Source organism: Artibeus jamaicensis, unplaced genomic scaffold (assembly GCF_021234435.1).
Source record: "Artibeus jamaicensis isolate MK-2021 breed Jamaican fruit bat unplaced genomic scaffold, CSHL_Jam_final contig_797, whole genome shotgun sequence".
NCBI classification, from domain to species: domain Eukaryota; kingdom Metazoa; phylum Chordata; class Mammalia; order Chiroptera; family Phyllostomidae; genus Artibeus; species Artibeus jamaicensis.
In genome coordinates this window covers 4681441-4701971 of record NW_026521977.1, presented here as the reverse complement: position 1 = coordinate 4701971, position 20531 = coordinate 4681441, and the positions used below count along the sequence as shown (strand labels likewise).

The following is a 20531-nucleotide window of genomic DNA, read 5'->3' as shown; positions in this document are numbered from 1 at the left end:
GAACAGGATTAGGAGCCGGCCTGCAACCTGCCGGGCGGCTCTGGTAGCCGAGGCTGCCAGAGTGGCCGTCAAGCCAGGCACCTCTGGAGGGGTCCAGTTGAGGAGGAAGCAGAGGTGTCGCTGGCCCTGGCTTTTGCCTAGACTCTCACTGGACGCCTAAGGGGCACTACAGGTTCGGGGGTGCCTGGATACAGCTGGGGAACTCGGTGGGGGCGGTGCCGGAGGCTGGGCTTGGCGGGGGCGAAGGAGGAAGGGGGAGGAGGGCGAGTCAGGGCTGTAGAGCTGGGCTGCTCCGGCGGTGGTGGTCTGGGCGTCTCGGAACCTATTAGGGAGCAGTAGGTGGGGCTCTGGGCTCCGGTCGCTGGCACCCTGTTCGCAGAGGCAGGGATGGGGCTTGGGTTCGGCGGTGCTGTTTTTGGTTTGGGAGCCCCCCGGGGCCTTTCCGCACGGGTGAAGGCGACACCTTCATCCATCCTTTCCAGGGCAGAGTAACCCCATTCCCCGCCCCTTTTCTGTTGTCGCTGGGCTAAAAGCAGCGACGTACGGATGAGGGCGCATCACAATGGGGGATTAGGTGGTAAGTCGTTTTACTTTGAGTGAAGAGCAGTGAGATCCTAATAATGTGCTGCCTGGTTTTATGCTGTAATAGCATCACGGATGGTAAAGCTTTGTTTCCTCAAAACTTGCGAAGAAAAACTTTTTTTCTTCTTTAGATGCAAGTTTCCTAACACCTTTTATCTTCTGGAATGGGGTGTGGAGAGGTGAGACATCACTTAGTTTGTTAATGTGTAATTTGTTAATGTGGGGACAATGTCACCATCCCTGGTCCTCTCGGATTTCATACTTTCTCAGTATTTTGAGTCCGTGATGAAAAGACAGTAACTCAGATATGCTAAAAATAGAGCTTCATCTGTGTGTCACTTTGCGTATTTACCATGCAAAAATATTTAAATTTGGTGTCTTTAAGAGTCTTCATGCTTTTTATTTAAATTTACAATCAGTGAAGCAGCATGGTGTATTGATTTTTTAGGACAATCGGGTACCTCCCTCCCTTCCCCTACTGCACAACTATGATCAACATTTTTTAGAGAGGAGGTTACGGGTACATTTTGAATGAAATAGACTGTAGAAATTGTAATAAGAGATATATAAGGCATGAAACCATAAGGGCCAAAAAGTATTTCTGTATTGGAGAGCCCATCCAGGACCGAAGTGAAGCACTGGAAGTGAGGACTGCGGTTGTCATTTGAAAACAAAGCAGAAAGCAGTGGAAAAGACTTGGGAAAGGATTTGTTGGTGGGTTGAGACTGTTAAAGTGTGAGGAGAATTCTTTTTGAAGCTCTAAGTGTTTCATAAATGTTTCTAACATTTCTCAGAGTTTGTGACCTAACTGCTATTGTTACACGTAAAGAGAAAGTGGGAAGGGAGGTTCTCCATGGAGCAGGGCAAGAAGAACGGAATGTAGTGTTCAACCAGGATAGCTTTCAGTGTCTTAAAAGTGTTTTTGAGTTCTTTCACCTTTTTTTTTCTTCACTCCAAAAAAGCTTTCAGATGGGCTTTTTTGCTTTCTGTGTCACCCTTCTACTATACTAGTCTGAATTTTTTCTTCCTCACCCCTCTAAGCCTTGTGAGATTTTTAAATTATTAACTATGAAGTTGCTATGTGGCTTTTTACCTTTAGTTGACTTGGTGGAGTGTGGAAGTGATCTGTGAAACATGCACCCTTTCAAAGAAATAGTTTGTGAATAGCAAGTTCACATGCCTTTAGATGCTAGGCAGATGAAAATAAGAATAAGCGAAAGACACTGGAGAGTTTATGCCTTATCCAAGAGGGACATCCAGTTCTCAGGTCCACCTGATTAGTGCCCCACACAAACATGGGCCCAGTCTTAAGCTTTTTCAAGAGAACACAAGAAGTTTAGATTTTTGCTTGCAGCCTCTTCTTTTTTAAAAAATACTAAGAATGAATTACTGCAACTGAAAATAGCTTCATGTGGCCCAGCCATACCCAAACCTGTTAGTAATTGTATCCTGCTCTTCAGTTTAGGACCTCTATTATAGGTGAAAATTAGTAAATTTTATCATTGGAAAAAAAAAAGATTTAAAGCAAGTATGCCATTAGTTTGGAATTCAAACCTTGGAGGATTTGGGAATAATGTGAGGTCTAATCGAAAACAGATAAGTCTAATAGCCAAGTTCAATAACCTTTAAATACAGCAGGACCAGTTGAACTGGTACTTATCAACATTTTAACTGGAAATAAAAAAACCTCTCAATATATGGTTTAATAACTCAGGGTTCTGGGCAAAGGTAATTTAAAGGTATCTTGTAAGGAAATGGAATCAATTTATTGAGAAGCCCTCTATTGTACTTCCAATTAATTAATAAGTAAAGTTATGTCCAAGAGACGCCCTACAATGCAGCTATAGTTTTGGATGTTTAATGCTTGCTGTACCATCCCACATTGTCTTCCCAGTTATTGACTTACTGGCAGCAAATATTGATTCTTTGGATTATACTCCCTGGCTCTTAGGGTGGGGAAAGGAAAGAAATGGGGTGGAGAGAGTGTGATATGAAACAGTCACTCATGTACCTCTTGCTTACATTGTCCATTAAAAGATTGAGTTAACTAATTTTTCTTGTAAGAAGAATAGGTACTTTGGTAGGTTAAACACAGTGCCTTATACATGGTAGAGCTTAATGATGTTCTTGGAGTTGAATCCTGGTGGATTAAACCAGGTTTACCTATTAGTGTGAAGTACTTTAATTCCATAATCTAATTTGTACTTAGTTGGCCAGTGGGGAATGGGGTTTTAGAGGTCAGACAGACCTAAGAAAGAAGTAGACCGCAGGGTGTAGAGAGCAACAGGAAGTTCTTCTCTGGGGATAAGGGTGAGAAGAGGCTATGTGAGGGAAAGAGTTTTGAAAAGGAAGATAAAATGGTAATTTAACCATTACGGTGCTGTTTTACAAAGAGGTCTATCTTTTATAACTAAATTGGTCATAACTCATGCAAAGATTACATAGAACACTGATTTTTAATCTCGACTACTTTGGGAGTTTGCAGCCTTGAATTTCTTCTTTGAAGCTCCATCTTTGCAGGTCAAACTAGTCTAATTATCTCTTCATCCAATCCCTGCCTCTCTGGTGTAGGAAGTGAAACAGGAAGAGATTATGTTTGTGAGGTGTTCCTGTTTAAGAATTTTTAAAACATTCTGAAGAATCTGTTGTGTATTTGTGGAGGTTATGTTTGTTCAGGAGGAGCCATTGTTTTCCTCCCTGCACGTTTCTACCCTAATTTGTAAAGTAGGAAGTTCTTTCTAATGAGTACTTCCCCCCTTCTCTATATCACCGTCAGTGCCTTCACAAAAGAGGGTTAAATGAGGTTAGGAGAAGGAATTGAGTATCCTCCCCCCCCTTTGAGTATGCTTTTGCTCATTGTCTTCTGGTTCTATTTTTGGACCTCTCAATTCTTAGGATATACATTTCTCTACTCCTTTGAATGGGAGATTTATCTGAGCAGGCTGGACTCTGAGGGAGAAGTAAATGGAACATCTACTGTTCTAAGTTTAATTTTCAGTTGAAGTTAATAGGAAGTTTTTTGGTCACTGGTTTCAACTATGGTTTTTTATCTTTATTTGTCTTTTTTATTGTTTTGCATCTTTGTTGATTATGACCCACAAAGAAAAGGTAGTTATAGATGTTCGCTAATGGAGAAGGAACTACAAAATTTTTTTCTCTTGGATAGAATGTTTGAGGGTTCAAGCTAATGTTGCTTGCTGTGGTTTACTTTGGCATCTTTGAAACTGAAACCTACCTTGCTCAGCAGGTAGCAGTAGAACTCAGAGATGGAAGGTAAGCAATCAGAAGTCAAAGAGATGCTCTCTGGGAGAGGATTGAAAGGTTAGTAAATGTTAGTTGTAGGCAGTAAGAATGAGAAACATTGATGGCTTGCCTCTTGCACACGCCCAAACCAGGGACTAGCCTGCAACACAGGCATGTGCCCTGATCAGGAATCCAACTAGTGACCTTTTGCTTTGTGGGAAGACACTACACCAACTGAACTATGCTTGTCAGAATGCCTTTTCCATCTTATGCAGTGTGCACTGTACACTGTGCACTGTGGCTGTAATTTACAGTGAGGTGCGACAGCAAAACTAGCATGACTTTCTTTTTTCCTTCTTGACAATTTCACAGATAGAAGATTTTGTTCTTACTGTAGGTTTCAGCAACCTCAGCATACATTTTTTTCTTCTTTTTGAGAATGTTCACCTTTTCACTTAAAGTGCTTTATGGCTTCTCTTTGCTGTACATACGTGAACACAAATATCTGAATTACCAGCATCACTACTCCTGTATTTTGGGGCCATGATTAAGTAAAATAAGGGTAACTTGAACACAAGCACTGTGAACAGTTGATTTGATAATTGAGAAGGTTACTAACTGACTAATGGGCAGGCAGTGTGGCTATGCTGGGCAGAAGGACGATTCATATTCCAGGTAGGATGGAACAGAATAGTGAGAGATTTCACGATGTTATTCAGAACAGTATGCAATTTAAAATGTATGAATTTCTGGAATTTTCCATTTAATATCTTGGACTTGATGTTAATTGCTGGTAATTGAAACCATGGAAGGCAAAATGCAGATAAAGAAGGGACCACTGTACTTGAAAAGAGGAAAGTTTTTATGTGATCTTATGTCACAGTAGTGGATTTCTGAAGATTATAACATGCCAAAAGGAATCTATGACATAAAAGCATCTTTCTTTACCCATAACATTTTATTTAATTATTATTATTATTTTTGTTTAAAATGTAAGATATCTGATTGGATGGTATTTTTCTTTTGAGTTGAGTGATCTATTAGTATTTTTGGTCAAAACAAATGAACATTTAGTATTTGGGGGTGAGATTCTGTCATAGTGAGTCACTGATTGAAGTACTACTAGATTAGAAACTGAGTAACACTCTTCTAAGTTCATTTTAATTGTAATCATGCTTTTTGCTTGAATTACCTTATTTGGGCTCACTTAGATCTGGGTTTAAAGCCAACTTTTAGCTTTGTGACATAAAAGTTACTTGACCTTCATGAACCTTTGTTTCCTCGCATGAAAAATGGAGATAGAACATAATTGTCAGGAGTTTAAGAATGAAATGAAATAAAATATATAACAGTGCTATGTAAATAGTAAAATAAAGGCACTTTGTTTTTATTTATGCTTAGAAAATAGCATTTTGGCCAGTGATCTTGAAACACCTCTGCCAGGTAAATTTATATTTATATCTAGCTGTTTGATTTGGAGGGAACAAATTCAAAGTGTAGTATTTACAGTCTTGTCAGTATGACTCTTCTGCTGTAAATTACACAGGTTTTTCTTTTTCTTTTTTTTCAATTCTAGTTAGCACTAAACAGTAGGAAGTTCTTCATGTTGGCATCCAGTGACTGATACCTGGTATTCTATGTAATTTGAATGCCAGGTGGAATAGAAGAAAAAAGGGAAGAGAGAATAGATGAGAGAGATGGTGTGGGATTTTAAAAATCATCTATAGGATACTGTTATCTACTTCTAAAACATAAACCATTTTATTTTTATTAATTTGGGATTGTCATTGCTAGTAGCAGATGAGTAGAAAATTATTCTGAGTTTCTATTTGTAGACTACATAAATGTCATCTTAAAAATAAATTTTAGAGCTCAGATACCTGAAGAAGAATCTCAGGTGCAAGATTGTGCAACAGAACGTTTTTAAATTAAAAAAGAATTATAGATAGTCATACAAATAGTGCTAATTTATTTTAAAGGTAATTATTTTGCCCTGGCTGATGTGACTCACTGGATTGAGCATGGAGCCAGCGATTCCCCTTCAGGGCATGTACCTGGGTTGGGGGCCAGGTCTCCAGTTGGGGGCAGGTAAGAGGCAGCAGATTGATATTTCTCTTGCACACTGATATTTCTCTTCCTCTCTTTTTCTCTCCCTTCCCCTCTCTTTAAAAATAAATAAAAAAATAACGTCTTTTTTTGAATGGGGGTATGGCGACCAGAGAGGAGAGGGGAGGGAATTTCGGGGGTAAAAGGGGAGGGATTTAGAGGAGCTAGTATAAAGGACACATGGACAACAGCTAAGGGGGGTGGAAATGGGAGGGAGGGGGGAGCACGGGGGGGGTGGGCTGGGAAGGGAGTAAAAGGCAGAAAACTGAACTTGAAAAATAATTAAATAAAAAAAAATTTTTAAGGTAATTACTTCGTTCAAGGCAGTTTGCTTTATACGGTGCAGGATTGAATTTGACTTTTCTCATTTATAGAAAGCAAGCAATACAATAGGTTTCATCCTTTTGCCTCTATTTGTTAATTTAGTTTGCTTAAGAAGTTCCTATAAAATGAGTAACTGCGTGGCACTATTGTTTCCTTTTTGTTGTACAGTCCAAATTGCCGAAGTTTCCCTTTTAAAAGATAATATTTAGTTATTAGAGACTAGTGGGATTATAAAACCGTAATATTGAAAGTACTTTAAAATCACTAATCCTCTAATTTTTGGAACTGAGGTTCAGATTAAACCCCCCTTACTTGATTTTGATAAAAGGTATTGAGACTAGACTACAGGTCTTCAAGTCTCCTGATTCTGAGTGGTTTATTCCAGTGATCTTCCTAGTGGTGTGTATGAACTTCTGGGAGCATGTGAAAATCACATTGTGTCATGTGACGAAAATGATAGAACTTCCATTTACATTCATTTTAGTATTCTGTCGCTTTTTGATTTCCGTTTTTTGTGTACGTGTAGTATATATAGTTAACTGGTATGGCAGTATATGTGCTATTTATACACATGTGTGCAGCTATTCAAGTTAGTTGAACTTAAAACATTAAGAAAGGGAAAAGTATCATATTTCAGAAGAAAAGTAGTATGACATCTTCGATCATCTTCACTTCCATAGTGAATGATATTTAGCAGTAGCCTTGAAAGCTTATTGATTTTGAAATTGTTTTACTATAAGCACTTAGAAAAATTACTTAGTAAAAGATTTTTTTGAGTAATATAAAAAAGGATAGATCAAAGAAGAAAATGGCACCATAATTCATGACCCACTGAATTTGCTTCAAGTCACAAATGCACACACACAGAAACCTAGAATTGGGATTCTTCTGTATATAATTGCTTAAATTTTTTATTTTGAGAAATTAAATGAAATTTAAATAATGTAACTGATTTTCAATCTTTATTATGTCACAGCACACATAAACTAATTACTAAAATTCTGTGGCACACCAAAAATATATTTTTTTGCCAATTTGACCAATAAAATAGGTATAACTTTGATTCATTCACATCGGACAGCTGTTGTGTTGGCTGTTGTCAGTTTTTTTATTTGACACTCTATGGGAAAAGAGGTCAGTGCCCTTGACTAAATAGTCAGGTGCTGCAGGTTTAAAAATCCTTGTGGCATACCGGTGTGGCTCTTGCAGCATACCTGTTGAAAATGACTGATGTGACAGATAATTAGATTTAAAATTAACATTCCTCCCCTCCTCCTTTTCTTTTCACTTCCTCCCACTCACCATAAATGCTTTGATAAACATACTTCTTTTTAAATATATTTTATTGATTATGCCATTACAGTTGTTCTATTCCCCCTTTATTCCCCTCCACCCTGCACACCCCCTCCCCCACTGTTCCCCCCCTTTAGTTTATGACCACGTGTCTCAAGTTCTTTAGATCCTATGTCTCCCCTACTATTCTTGCCCTCCCCCCATCTATTTGCTACCTACCATCTATGCTACTTATTTTCTGTACTTTCTCCCCCCTTTTCCTCCTACTCCCCTGTTGCTAACCCTCCATGTGATCTTCATTTCTATGGTTTGCTCCTGATCTAGCTGTCCTCTTAGTTTGCTTTTGATTTAGGTGTGGTTCTTAATAACTGCGAGTTTCTGTCCTTTCACTGTTCATCTTTTTTATCTTCTTTTTCTTAGGTAAGTCCCTTTAACATTTCATATAATAAGGGCTTGGTGATGATGAAGTCCTTGAATTTGATCTTATCTGAGAAGCACTTTATCTGCCCTTCCATTCTAAATGAAAGCTTTGCTGGTAGAGCAATCTTGGATGTACGTCTTTGGATTTCATGACTTGGAATACCTCTTTCCAGCCCCTTCTTGCCTGTAAGGTCTGTTTTGGGAAATCAGCCGACAGTCTGATGAGAAATCCTTTGTAGGTGACTATCCCTTTATTATCTCTTGCTGCTTCTAGGATTCTCTCCTTCATTTTAATCTTGGCAAATGTAATGATGATGTGCCTTGGTGTGTTCCTTCTTGGGTCCATCTTCTTTGGGACTCTCTGAGCTTCCTGGATTTGGTATGAGGAGCTTCCTGTTAGGTATGAGGAGTGGAGCCTTAGTTGTTCACCAGGGTGGGGCTACCCAGGTCACTGGTTTGTGACGTTGTAGGTGAGGGCGGGTCAGAGAGAGGCCACCCAGGTCTCTGGTTTGTGATGCTGTATGTGGGGGCGGGTCAGAGAGAGGCCACCCAGGTTGCTGGGTTGTGACACTGTAGGTGGGGGCAGGGTCAGAGAGGGACAATGGTGGTCCCCTCTGTCGCTTCCTGCCACTGGGGCCTGCACAGTCTGTCTCACCACTCCCTCCTTCACTGGTTTATCGGTTTGGCTGGAGGGTTCGTTGTTGTCAGACTTCTGTGAAGTTCAGTTTTCTGTGGTTTTGGCTGCGTTTTTTGTTGCTGAAACTTTGTTGTTTTTAACTTGGTTGTGGGAGGAGGTACAGTGCTTCCACCTACGCCTCCATCTTGGCGGAAGTCTCAGATAAACATACTTCTTAAGATAAAATTTTAAAGGTGAGGGTTTTGTGTATGATACCTTCCAAGTTTTATAATTTATAGTCCCACAAACTCGAGTAGCTATTTTCCTTGTATGTACTCCAGCTATCACTGGTTATCATTAAACAAATCGACATACCTTTGACAGTTCGATAGGTTAAACATCTCAGATTTCATTGGCTTTCTAATATTACTAGTAAGGTTGAATATTTTTTCTTTTCCTCCTTTTTTTGGTCAGTATTCTTTTTATAAGTAGTTGATGAACTTTGATCATTTTGTTACCATTGTATTCAGGTTTATAATCATTCCTTATATATTTAAGATTTTAATCTTTTGTATTATAAAAATTGTTCTGCAGTTTATTTTTCTTTCGTAGTTTGAATTTTCATGTAGTCTAATCTAATGCGACCTGAAAACTGGTCTGCAGGTTCTTCATCTGATCCCGGATGGAAGTTTTCATAGCCTTTGGTGAAGATGTTGGCTTGCTTAAAGTGGCCGGCTGCACTTTCCTGTTTCTCATGCTAACAGTCTTTCGCTTAATAATGTTTTTTTTTTTAATTTGAGTCAGATAAATACCCACTTATATTTTATTCTTGTTTTTTATGGCTTTATGTTCTACTTTGAATTATTTAGTAATGTGAAATTGGGAAGATAAAATGTGGGGAAGGAAAGGATCTTCTGCTCAAATAGTTAACCAATTAAATTTTTAGAACCTATCTATCTAACCAACCTTGAATCTTTCCATAATCTATCTGTTTATATCTTAGTGATTCGAAGTGCTAACCACTAACACTTGTTATTTTATAACATTTTCATGGGTTGTGTGTTAAATTTGAGGGACAATATTTGTAGGGTGGGAACACAGTGAACTTGACTATAGTGACATGTATCTGAATCTTAGCTTATTTATTAGCTGTGCGATGTTAGGCAAATAATATACTCCCTTTAAGCCATCTCACCAGTTTTTAAATAGGGATAATTTCTTGCTTCTCATAAGATTGATATGTTAATTAGCATAGATAATACAAGGGTGGGCAAAAGTAGGTTAATAGTTGTGAGTATGCAAAACACTTTATTCTTGTATTATTATTTACTAATTATTGTATTTGTTTGCATTACAACCATAAACCAACTTTTGCCACCCCCATATATATGAAAACCCAACTTATTATCCAAGGCTTCCTGAATTAGATGCTAGTATCCCACCCCTGTGCCTTCATCCTGCTTGAAATATCTCACTGAATATGTAGCTGTGGTTCACTCAGGAATATTTCTCACCCACCAACAGTGTGGTAACTTTCTCAAAGGAAGGTGGTTTGACCTTACTCTTCAGAAACCCATTCTCATATTCATTGGTCATTGCTTCCTGTTCTAGATGGTAGTGTTTAATAAGAGGTGAATGAACTTGAATTGACATGGCAACCCATTTTCATTGCTGCTAAATCTTCAGTTTCATACCTAATGTTCATCTAAGAACACTTAAGTGGTACAATTTAGAACATAGTAGTATTAGGCCTTTTATTTCTTTATTTAGAATATATAAATTATTGTGTGGTTCAAATATCAAAGCTGTATACAAAGAATACTCACAAGTCTTGAGTAATTATGTCTGTTACTTTCACACCATTCCCACCCTGCCACTGTAGGTAACCATTTCTAAGTGTCTTATTTACCCTCCTAGAGTTTTTTCCCCAAAAAACAAATACGTGCAATAAATGTTTATATATTATATATGTATGCATGTTCATTTGATTTATTCACAAAAGGCAGCAAACTCTATACTGCTTGTTCTGTATCTGTTTTGTTTTTTTTGTCCTAACAATATATCTTGGATCTAAATCCATATTAATACATGAGGATATTCCTTATTCTTTTTTATAGATGCTTACTATTTCATTGTGTGGATGTATCATAATTTATTACTATTCTTATTTTAAAAGATTATTTATTTATTTTTAGAGAGGGGAATGGAGGGAGAAAGAGAGGGAAACATCAATGTGTGGTTGCTTTTTGTGTACCCTCTACTGGGGACCTGGCCCACATCCCAGGCATGTGCTGGGAATTAACCAGCGACTCTTTGGTGTATAGGCCAGCACTCAGTTCACCAAGCCCCACCTGGCAAGGCTCATAGTTTTTTCATTTAGTCTCTTTGGATGCGATTCATATTGGTTTTAGTCATTTGCCATTATAATAATGCCACAGTGAATATATTTTGAATATTTTGTTTAGTATTTGTATAATTGTATTTTAAAAAAAAATTTTTTTACTCCCCCCCAATAATTGTATCTTTAGTGTAGATTCTTAGTGAGACTGGTAAATGTGTAATTTTGTGAGATGTTGCAAAATTCCTTACCACGGGGGGTTATATATTTTTTAAATCATTTATTTATTTTTAGAGAGGGGAATGGAGGGAGAAAGAGAGGGAAATGTCAATGTGTGGTTGCCTCTCATGTGCCCCCTACTGTAGGGGACCTGGTGTGCAACCCAGGCATACACCCCAAGTAGGAATTGAACCTGCAATGGTTTGGTTCACAGGCTGGCATTCAGTCTACTGAGCCACACCAGCCAGGGTTCATATTGTATTTTTTTCTTAGTGTATGAGAATATGGAGAATGTCTGTTTCTCTACAGCAGGGGTGTCAAACTCATTTTCACTGGGGGCCACATCAGCCTCTCAAGTTGCCTTCAAAGGGCTGAATGTAATTTCAACTCCTTCACAGTTAAGGAATAGTTACATTTATACAGTCCTAAAATTATTTCAGCCCTTTGAAGGCAGCCGTGAGGCTGATGTAGCCCCTGTTGAAAATGAAAATTTACACCCCTGCTCCATAGTCTTACCAACAGAATATATGGTCAAAATTGGAGATATTGGAAAAAACCGGAGGTGTTAATTTGCATTTCTGTTATAAGTTGAGCATACTTTGATATGTTTAAGGCCATTTGCCTTTATTTTTCTGAGAATTGCTCATTTTCTGCATTCTGTGTTTTTTGGGGGAGTGTCCCCCCTCATTATTTACTTATTTAAATTATTTTATTCATTGAATTTATTGGTGTGACATTGTTTAATAAAATTATATAGGTTTAAGGCATACAATTCCATAATACATCTGTGTATTGTATTGTGTTAACCACCTACCTATCCCTCCTCACAATGTTTGTTTTTGTTTTGTTTATTTCTACTTTTTGCAATGAAAAGTGTTGTGTTTTACATAGTCAAATAAAAGCTTTTTCTTTTGCTATGTTCTAAAGGATAGCACCCATTCTTTTCTCCCTTTGGATTTTGAATGATTTCAAGTTTTACATTTAGATAACTGATCCATTTGGAGTTTATCCTAGTAAGGTGTGAGGTACAGATTTAAATTTATGCTGTCCCAAATGTTTATTCAGTTGTTACAGTACCATATATTAGTGTGCTTTCCTCAAATGATTTGAGAAACCACTTAATCATAGATCAAATTTTCTTATATTTTAGAGACCTATTTCTGGGCCTTTTATTCTGTTCTCCTTGTGCTTCTGTCTGTGTATCAGTATCACGGACTTGTAGTTTTCAAAATAAGCCTTTATTAATCTTTGAGTATAAGAAAAGTTTTATTTTATTAGAATGGACCAGTACCTATAATACTGAGAGTCTGTCTTTGTGAGCAAGTGTTTTATCTCAAGGCAAACTGTAGATTCCTTAAAATGAAGCATTTAGTGGAAAAATAACTTTTTTGGTGGAGGTGGTCTGATACTCTGCCTGTGTGTTGACATACATGGTAGTTACCAGCCACATGTGACTATTTAAATTTAAGTTAATTAAAGTGGAAAATTAAACATTTCCTTAGTTGTAGTGCATTTTAAGTGCTTTCTGCACAGTGTAGATTTAGGATGTTTCCATCACCACACAAAGTTCTATTGGGTAGCTTTGTGGTTTAGAACTTGAATCAAATCATACTTAGGTCCTTTTGTAACCTATTGAGTTGATTTGGCAGATAAACAAGCAAAAATCTGAAAAATGGTTGGTGATGGGAATAACAAATGGGCCAAAATGGAACAGTATGGTAAAGGTTATATAGAAAAATATAAAACTTATTTAAAAAGCCTCACTGAGGAAAAAAAAAAGAAAACGCTGTTTAAGAATCCGATTTTGTTTAAAGGGCGACAGTTCTTAGGGGTTGAATGTAATCTCCTTTCATTTGGGCACTTAATTCATCAGAGATCGGAGATTTACCTATGTTCGATTTTATGTCAAGGTGATTTGTTTTCGCTAAGATGCTTCTGGTTTTGAAGGCAATACTGTTTAGACATAGAAGAAAAGAAAAAATAGGGACATAATGCACAGAAAACAATGTTGTTTTTTTAAATATAAAAAATATGCCTTTTAGTGTGTTTTAAGAATTTAACACTATAAATAGCATCTAGTTCTTTCAGTGCTAATCAGATAAAGTACTTAGAACATGCTTAAGATACAGAAAGATTTTCAAACATTTATTGAGCTGTTTAAATTTGGGGGGAAATGAAATGTTTCTTGAAGTGTTAATGCCTTGAACAAGAAGTTAGCAAAATTTTGGGGGGTAAGGAAGTCAGCAACATTTGAATAGAAATTCTGTAAAAGTAATAAAGTAAATTAACTCAGACTTTTATCTCCAGGTCACCTCTGGAAGATCAAGGGCTGAATATGAGGCGACTTTGAAATGAAGTCTTATATTTTGGTGGATTGCATAAGGAGGCCCTTTAGTAAACAGAATACCCTACTTTTTGTGGAAATTTGGGACAATACTCTAACCAACTGAGCTACCTGGCCAGGGCCAGGGCTTCATTTCTTTATGAAGGTCACCTAAAATTTGTGTTAAATACATTTGTATGCTTTTCTCTTGATTATCTGTTTTTTGTTACAGGAGTCCCAATTGAGAACTTAGAAGGGTAGAGGAAAAAGATATTATCTAACCCTTATAATAAATTTACCATACTTAAGAATTACATGTAAGTAATAGAATTAAACAAGGGGAAAACATTTTTGTAACAAAGCCATTTTCAAATTCTTTATTGTAAGCCTTCCCCCCATATTATCATCATAAAAATAGTATGTAATATTCAAATAATATCAGCTATACAATGAAAAGTCTCTTTCAGTCTAGCCTTCCCTCAGAGTCATACGTTTTATGTGGTATTTGTAAACAGTTTTTAAACATATACAATCATGAGTGGGTGTTTACAGATATATTTAAAAATATTGGAGTACATAATGCTATCTGTACCTTGCTTTTAAGCTTAACAGAGTATTTTGGAATGTTTTCCTTATCAGTATGTGTCTGTCCATCTCATTCTTACTGGTTACATGATACTGTGCATATTTTTATGAAATTCATTTTTAATGAATATTTAGATTGGTTCTAGACTTTTGCTGTGATAAATAATGCAAGTATATGTGTCAAGGAGAGAAAAGAAATGTATGTGTTTTGTGTATATGTGTGTGTTAGCATAATAGTATGTGTAGTTAACACAAGGGCTAGTCAGAATCTTCAACTTTTAGTGTAATACATAGATAGAATGTATTGGACGATATGGCAAACAGAGTATAAGGTAGTTCCCATGATTCCTGCCTCCTGTCTGGCGTTCATGCCTTTGATAATCCCTTCCCCTTTAGTGTGAGCACAGTTTGTGACTTTCTTCTAACCAAAAGACTGTGTTAAAGGTAATGGGATGTTACTTGCCTAACTACATTACAGAGGATGCCATTTTGCTGGCAGACTTGCTTTGAATCCTGAGGCCATAAGTAAGTGAGTTGTTAACAATGTCAGTAAACATGTAAGTGGATCCTTCTGCAGTTGAATCTACAAATGAGTCTTTTTTTTTTAAAGATTTTTTAAAAATTTAATTATTGTTCAAGTACAGTTTTCTGTCTTTGACTCCCATCCCAGCCCACCCCCTCCAAATGAGTCTTTAGTCATGGTTGACACCTTGATCGTAGTCTTGCAGAGGACCCAGCTAAACTGTTGTATTCCTGACCTACAGAAACTTGAGATGATTGGTGTGTGTTGTTGTAAGCCACTGGATTTGTGTTAAGTTGTTACAGAGCAAGGAGGCTGTTATTTATGTACAAAAGCAAATTTTTAAAAATGTAAGCTTCTTGGATATTGAAAAAATATTCTGATAAGAACAATTAAAGGAGTTTTCTCAGAGGCTAGAGGTAGGATGATTGGTCTGTACATCCAGAAATTAAAATTTACTCTGAAGCTAACAGTGAAATAATTCTGTTTTCATCTTCGTTACTATAGGAATGACATAAAGCTTTGATTTAGCTCCCAATGTTGTTACCAGCCATTGTGTCCAAAGTACATGACTCTTTGAGGACCATGTAGAAGTCTAAGGTATTCTATATATTTATTTAATTTTATTTATTTCTGGAGAGAGGGGAAGGGAGGGAGAAAGAGAGGGAGAGAAACATCAAATGTCAGAGAGAAACATCAGTTGGTTGCCTCTTGAATGTGTCCTGCCTGAGGACAAACCCACAACCCAGGCATGTGTCCTGACTGGGAGTTGAACCGGTAACCTTTTGCTTTGAGGGACTATTCCCAACCAAGTGAGAGCCACACTGGTCAGGGCAAGTCTAAGGTATTTTTGATGTTAAGTAGGATTCAGGTGATCCCTGGAGAAATTAGGAAAGCTCAAAATGAATAGAAATCCTATTCCTAATCATTCTTCCTCTATCCCATGTGTTATGATTTAGGGTTGTTTTTTTTTTTTGATTCAGGACATGGACATCATTTATTTTTTAATGTCAGCCATCTCGTAAATTATAGGTGCTCAATAAATGGCGAGTGGCTATTTAAGAATTCTTATCTTCTGTGATTTTAAAAGGCAAATAGAAAATGATGAATGAACTAATGAAATATGCAAAATTTGCATTCAGTAGTCTACTAGAAAAAGTCAGCAATATATCCAGCACTGTGTTGTTTAGAATAACCTATCTCATTTATTCTTTACAAGAATTTGATTGGCAGTTATAGTAGTAATAGATAAAATAATGTTAATGAGAGTTGTGGTGTGTTCTTCATTTCACCTTTAAGGAAATCAAGGTCTTGGATGTTGGGAAGCTTGTACAAAGTTATACAACTAGCTTTATCTGATTCTGAAACCTTCTCTTGGTCACTTACTGTTGTGGCAGAAGTAGAAAACTTCTTACCAGTTTTCATTATTGAAAGTTTTTGTATGTCGTTTTTGGCAGTGGGAAGAAAGCTTATTGATTAAATATCCTTGGGATGGTAACAGGGGCAGTATGACTTGGGGTTTTGTTCAAGTAGTGGTGTAATTATTGCATGCTAATATGTTTGATACTTATAAGTATTAAACATCTCTGCTGATTTTTCTTTTTTAAAATTTCTTTTTAAAGTTATGTACAATAACATTCTTTTTCTAGTGTAAAGTTCTATGGGTTTTTCCTTTTTCTTTTTTTGTAAAGTGCAGTGAGTTTTGACAAAGGCATACAATTGTGTAATCACCACTACCACGATCCAGATCCAGAATGATCCGCCAGAATTACTGTGTACTGTCCCTGTGTGGTACCCCGAACCCTAACCTGTGGCAGCTCTATTCTCTAACCCTGTACTTTTGTCTTTTTGAGAATGTTATAGAGCCATATGGTATGAAACCTTTAAGTCTGCCTTTTTCTCACTTACAATGCTTTTGAGGTTCTGTTACATTGTGTGTATCAGTAGTGACTCTGTTACTAGAAGAAATAGGTTATTTTGTGGTGTTGGGAAAAGACACTCACATAGGAGTTTTAAGCCACAGTGGGAAGGTTTATTAAAGTGAAAAGCAATAGTATTCTCTTGGAGAGGAAGAGAGCAGACAGACTGGAGGGCAGCAGTTGCCCTGAGGTCTTTGTTAAACTTATATTTCTTTGGGTTTGGAAAAGAGCAGGCTTTCTTTCAAACTATCCAATCTCTTCCCCGGATCTTCCAGGGCTTCTTCCCTCCCTGTTTAATGGTATTCCACTTGGTCATTTGGCTTCTATTGCACACGCGCAGTAAAAAGAATTCCCTCTGCCATCTTGGCTTCTACTGTACTTGCACTTAGTAAAAGGAATTCCCTCCCCATTTTCTCCTTCCTCCCATTACTTGGGTGGGTTTGCTGGGGTGACTGAAAAGCTATCTTTCTGGTGTTTTGTTCCCTTTGGTGGAAAAATGTCCGTTACTCCCCAGGGTGACTGAAAAGCTATTTTTTCCTTCTGAATCATTCTTAATAAGATGTCTGATTCTGTTCACTCCCTCTTTTGTTACCATCTGTCTACTGTAACGTTGCCCCCCTCAAGAATTCTGGGCTCTTGAAATTTTACAAGGGTTTCTGTTATTTATTCCCCTATCATTTCTGGATTTTGGCTGACACTAATGGCACTGACTAGAACTCTGTTACCTCTGTCCTTAACTGGGGTGATTTAAACTGCTCTGGTTGGGGAGCAGAGATACCATCCATTTGCTCTTAAGTGTTTTTGGCTATGGAAGTTTCCCAGTGAGAGGGAGAATCAACCAGTGAATGCAAGAATCAACCAGTGAATGCATAAATAAGTGGAACAACACATTGATCTCTCTCTCTCTCCTCCCCCTCCCTCTTCCCTCCCTCTAAAACCAATAAATAAAAAATTATTTTAAAAAAAGATCTTGTGATTTATTAGGAGGTTAATAAATGTAATGCCTCAACTTCTTACTGTAATGCCTCAACTCCAGTTACTTTTATGTTGTATCATTAGATGTTATCCTGCCTGTATCTGCAGATGTGTTCATTTTTCTTCAATCTTTCTCTTTATTCTATGGATTGGGTAAGTTTTGTCGATCTATTTTCAAGTTCCTTGATTCTTTTTGTTAATTGCTCTGATAGCAGTTCTCATCTAATGAGTTTTTCACTTGTTATTTTTTTTTCAGCCTTATTTGAATTACCATATTTTTGATAGTTTTCACTTCTCTACTGAGATTTCCTTCTGCTATTTTTATCTTAGCTTATTGAATATACTGATTTTTAATTGTTTGAATATATTTATAATATGTGCTTTGAACGGTTTATTTGTTAAATCTTATATTTGGATCCACTTGGAGTCAGTTTCTTTTTTTTTTTAAGATGTGTTTTCTTCTTTTTTTAAAGATTTTTATTTATTTATCTTTAGAGGGGAAGGGAAGGAGAGAGGAGGAAAAACATCAATATTTGGTTGCCTTTCGTGTGTCCCCTTCTGGGAACTGGCCTGCAGGGAACTGGCCTGCAATCCAGGCATGTGCCCCGACTGGGAATCGAACCTGGGTTGTCTGGTTCACAGGCCTGCGCTCAATCCACTGAGCCACACCTGCCAGGCATCAGTTTCTAGTGACTACCTTTTTTGTCTTGTTTCTTTTTATCTCATGGTTTTTGGTTGAAACTTATACATTGTAGTTTATTATGAGGATTGTTGGTTTAGTTGTTTTCTTGTGGACCATTAACTTGCCTGGACTCAAACTGCAGCTGATAATCTGTGCTTAATTCTTCTTTCATCTATTTGTTTTTTAACTTGGTCTGCTGGGGAGTAGGGTGGGGAGAGGGATCTCCTGCACCTGTGCAGTTTGGTGATGAGTCAAAAATCGGGGCAGAGATTATACTCAGACTTCGCAACTCACCCTTTGTGGTTCCTCTACTTTTGGGGATTCTTTCCTCATTTCTTGCTTTATTGGCCAGTGTTGGTCTCTGTTCTCTGACACCCAAGTCAGTAATGGCTTCATCTTTCTGATGCTTGGGCTGTGCATGGTTGGAGAATGAGTTCGGTTAAAAAAGCATAAAACTTGTGGATCTTACCAGCTTTCTAGGGTGAATTTATCTGTAGCCTACCATAGAGCTACCTGCAGTGCCCCATGCATGTGTAGGTTGTTAATTGAGCAGAATTTATGCTCAGATCTTTTAGTCTTACTTCTCTGTGATTCTTTTACTCCCAGTATATCTATCTTGAATTTCCAGATGCAGTTTCAGCCTTCAACTATTTTCTTAACCACTTTGAGCTGTGTGGCTCCCTGGTTTCCTTCACCATATTTGTCGGGGATGAGGAGGGCACTCAGCATAAAAATGTCAAACTGAACTCATAAATCTGTTCACTTCCAGTTGTAGTTTTTCAAGAGTAAACTATTTTTTCACTCCTATATGCTTCGGGGCCTGTCCGATGCTCTTAAACAGTTGTGTGTGTTCATAATTTACTCAGATTTTCTTTTCTCTTAAAAGTTGTTTCTTCTTGTTCTTTGTCTTTGACAGTTTTCTGTGCTAGTACTGATTCCCTCCAGGCTTTTCATTTCTTGATGTAGCTAAAAATGATTGTTCAGTTTCTGACCAATTTAAAGATTTATCTTACACTTAGAGTGGGGTTAGCCAGCAATCATGATGAAATTATAAAAAACTTTGTAGAACTTTTTCAAAGCTTTTATGGTTATTATAGGCATCATTTATTTTGTACATTTCAGGGTTGTCCAGTCTTTTTTATTCCTGAGGCGAGAGGCTTGTTAAGTGATCCCTCAAGCTTCTGGCCCCTCAGAAATTCTTCATTTAGGGCCCTCTAGTCAACTGATGGTTGGTGCTAATGCAATACCAACAGGGATCGCAATTTGGGTTGCGTTGAAGAAAGAAACTTTATTCAGTGAAAGCTTGTTGGTGATACAGCACAGAATAACAGCTCTGAGGCTGCCTAGGAGCCAGGCCAGTCTTCAGCTAGGCAGTGCAGCTCTGCTCTGGTATGGTCTGGTCTGGTATGGTCTGGTCTGGTCTGCTCCACTCTGCCTTTCTGGTCTGGTGAGACATCTTCTGTGTTTCAACTGTAGCCAGGAAATGCAGTCTTCAGTCTCTGGTTGAAAGGGAAAGTGTGCTTCCACAGGGAGAGGGAGCAGGCTTACTTGAACAGAAGTCTCTGCTCCAGTCCCTGATTAGTGTGAGGACACCAAATCCTTGCAGTCTGATTGGTCCAAAAGGTGCTGTACTGATCGGTCAGAATAGAGTGGCTCTGGGTGGTTGGAGCTGCACAGCTCTGATTGGATGGGGAGAACCTCAGTCCTATAGGTTGAACTAGGAGTACAGGAATTTCTTTATAAGGGCTGGCTAGGATGGCAGAAGCACAGTGCTGGCATGCATTTCACTATAGGCTTCTCCCTGAAGTACAGAGTTTGCTTGAGAGGCCCCTGTGTAGAAACAACTGCCAGGCTCTACTTTTTAAAATTTGAGCCCAGGTAGCCACCAGGAGCCCATAGTAGGCATCTTCTTACTCGGGGTCTACACTCTGAAGATGTTCTGTATAGTTAGTACAGAATTAAATGTGTAAAGTCAGGTTTTTCCTCTCTAGTCTGCAAATCTCAAATTACTGTTTGCTGTCTGGGGCTCTTACTCCTCCTTTTGGTCTTTTCCACATAGGAAAGAATGCCCAAGGACATTTTACTAGCTTGGGTGCTTTCTTGGCTACTTCTTGATCAGTCCCTACTACTCACACCTCTTGATATTTGACTTTCTATGTGCCGAAGGTAGTCCTTGGCTCCCTATCACTATGTGATTCTGTTCTCTTCATTGTTTTCCCTTTTCCTTTTACAAATAAAAGCAAAAAGCAAGAATAGCATTCAGTGTGTTTTGCAGCAAGCTGCTATTGAGGCAGCATGCATCCCTAGCAGTGAGACCACCAGGCTCCTTCTCTGGGAACTACACTCAGCTTCAGGCCCCATAGAGCTTTGAACTGTGAGCATTTGT

At 37.9% G+C, this 20531-nt stretch overlaps 1 protein-coding gene across 9 annotated transcripts in view; it reads left to right on the top strand.

Moving 5' to 3' along the window:
- BTBD10 (BTB domain containing 10) overlaps nucleotides 1-20531 on the top strand; it is a 72707-nt gene continuing 52176 nt past the window's right edge. For 3 of the 9 annotated variants that reach the window (XM_053673080.1, XM_037146590.2, XM_053673075.1), the window contains exons 1-3: nucleotides 1-172; nucleotides 13697-13781; nucleotides 15077-15169. The gene's annotated coding sequence lies outside the window, so the exon portion shown is untranslated. Of the gene's footprint in view, nucleotides 173-314; nucleotides 578-822; nucleotides 1297-13696; nucleotides 13782-15076; nucleotides 15170-20531 lie in introns of those variants that run through there. The other 6 variants (XM_053673079.1, XM_053673076.1, XM_053673077.1 and 3 more) reach the window with 5 other exon arrangements.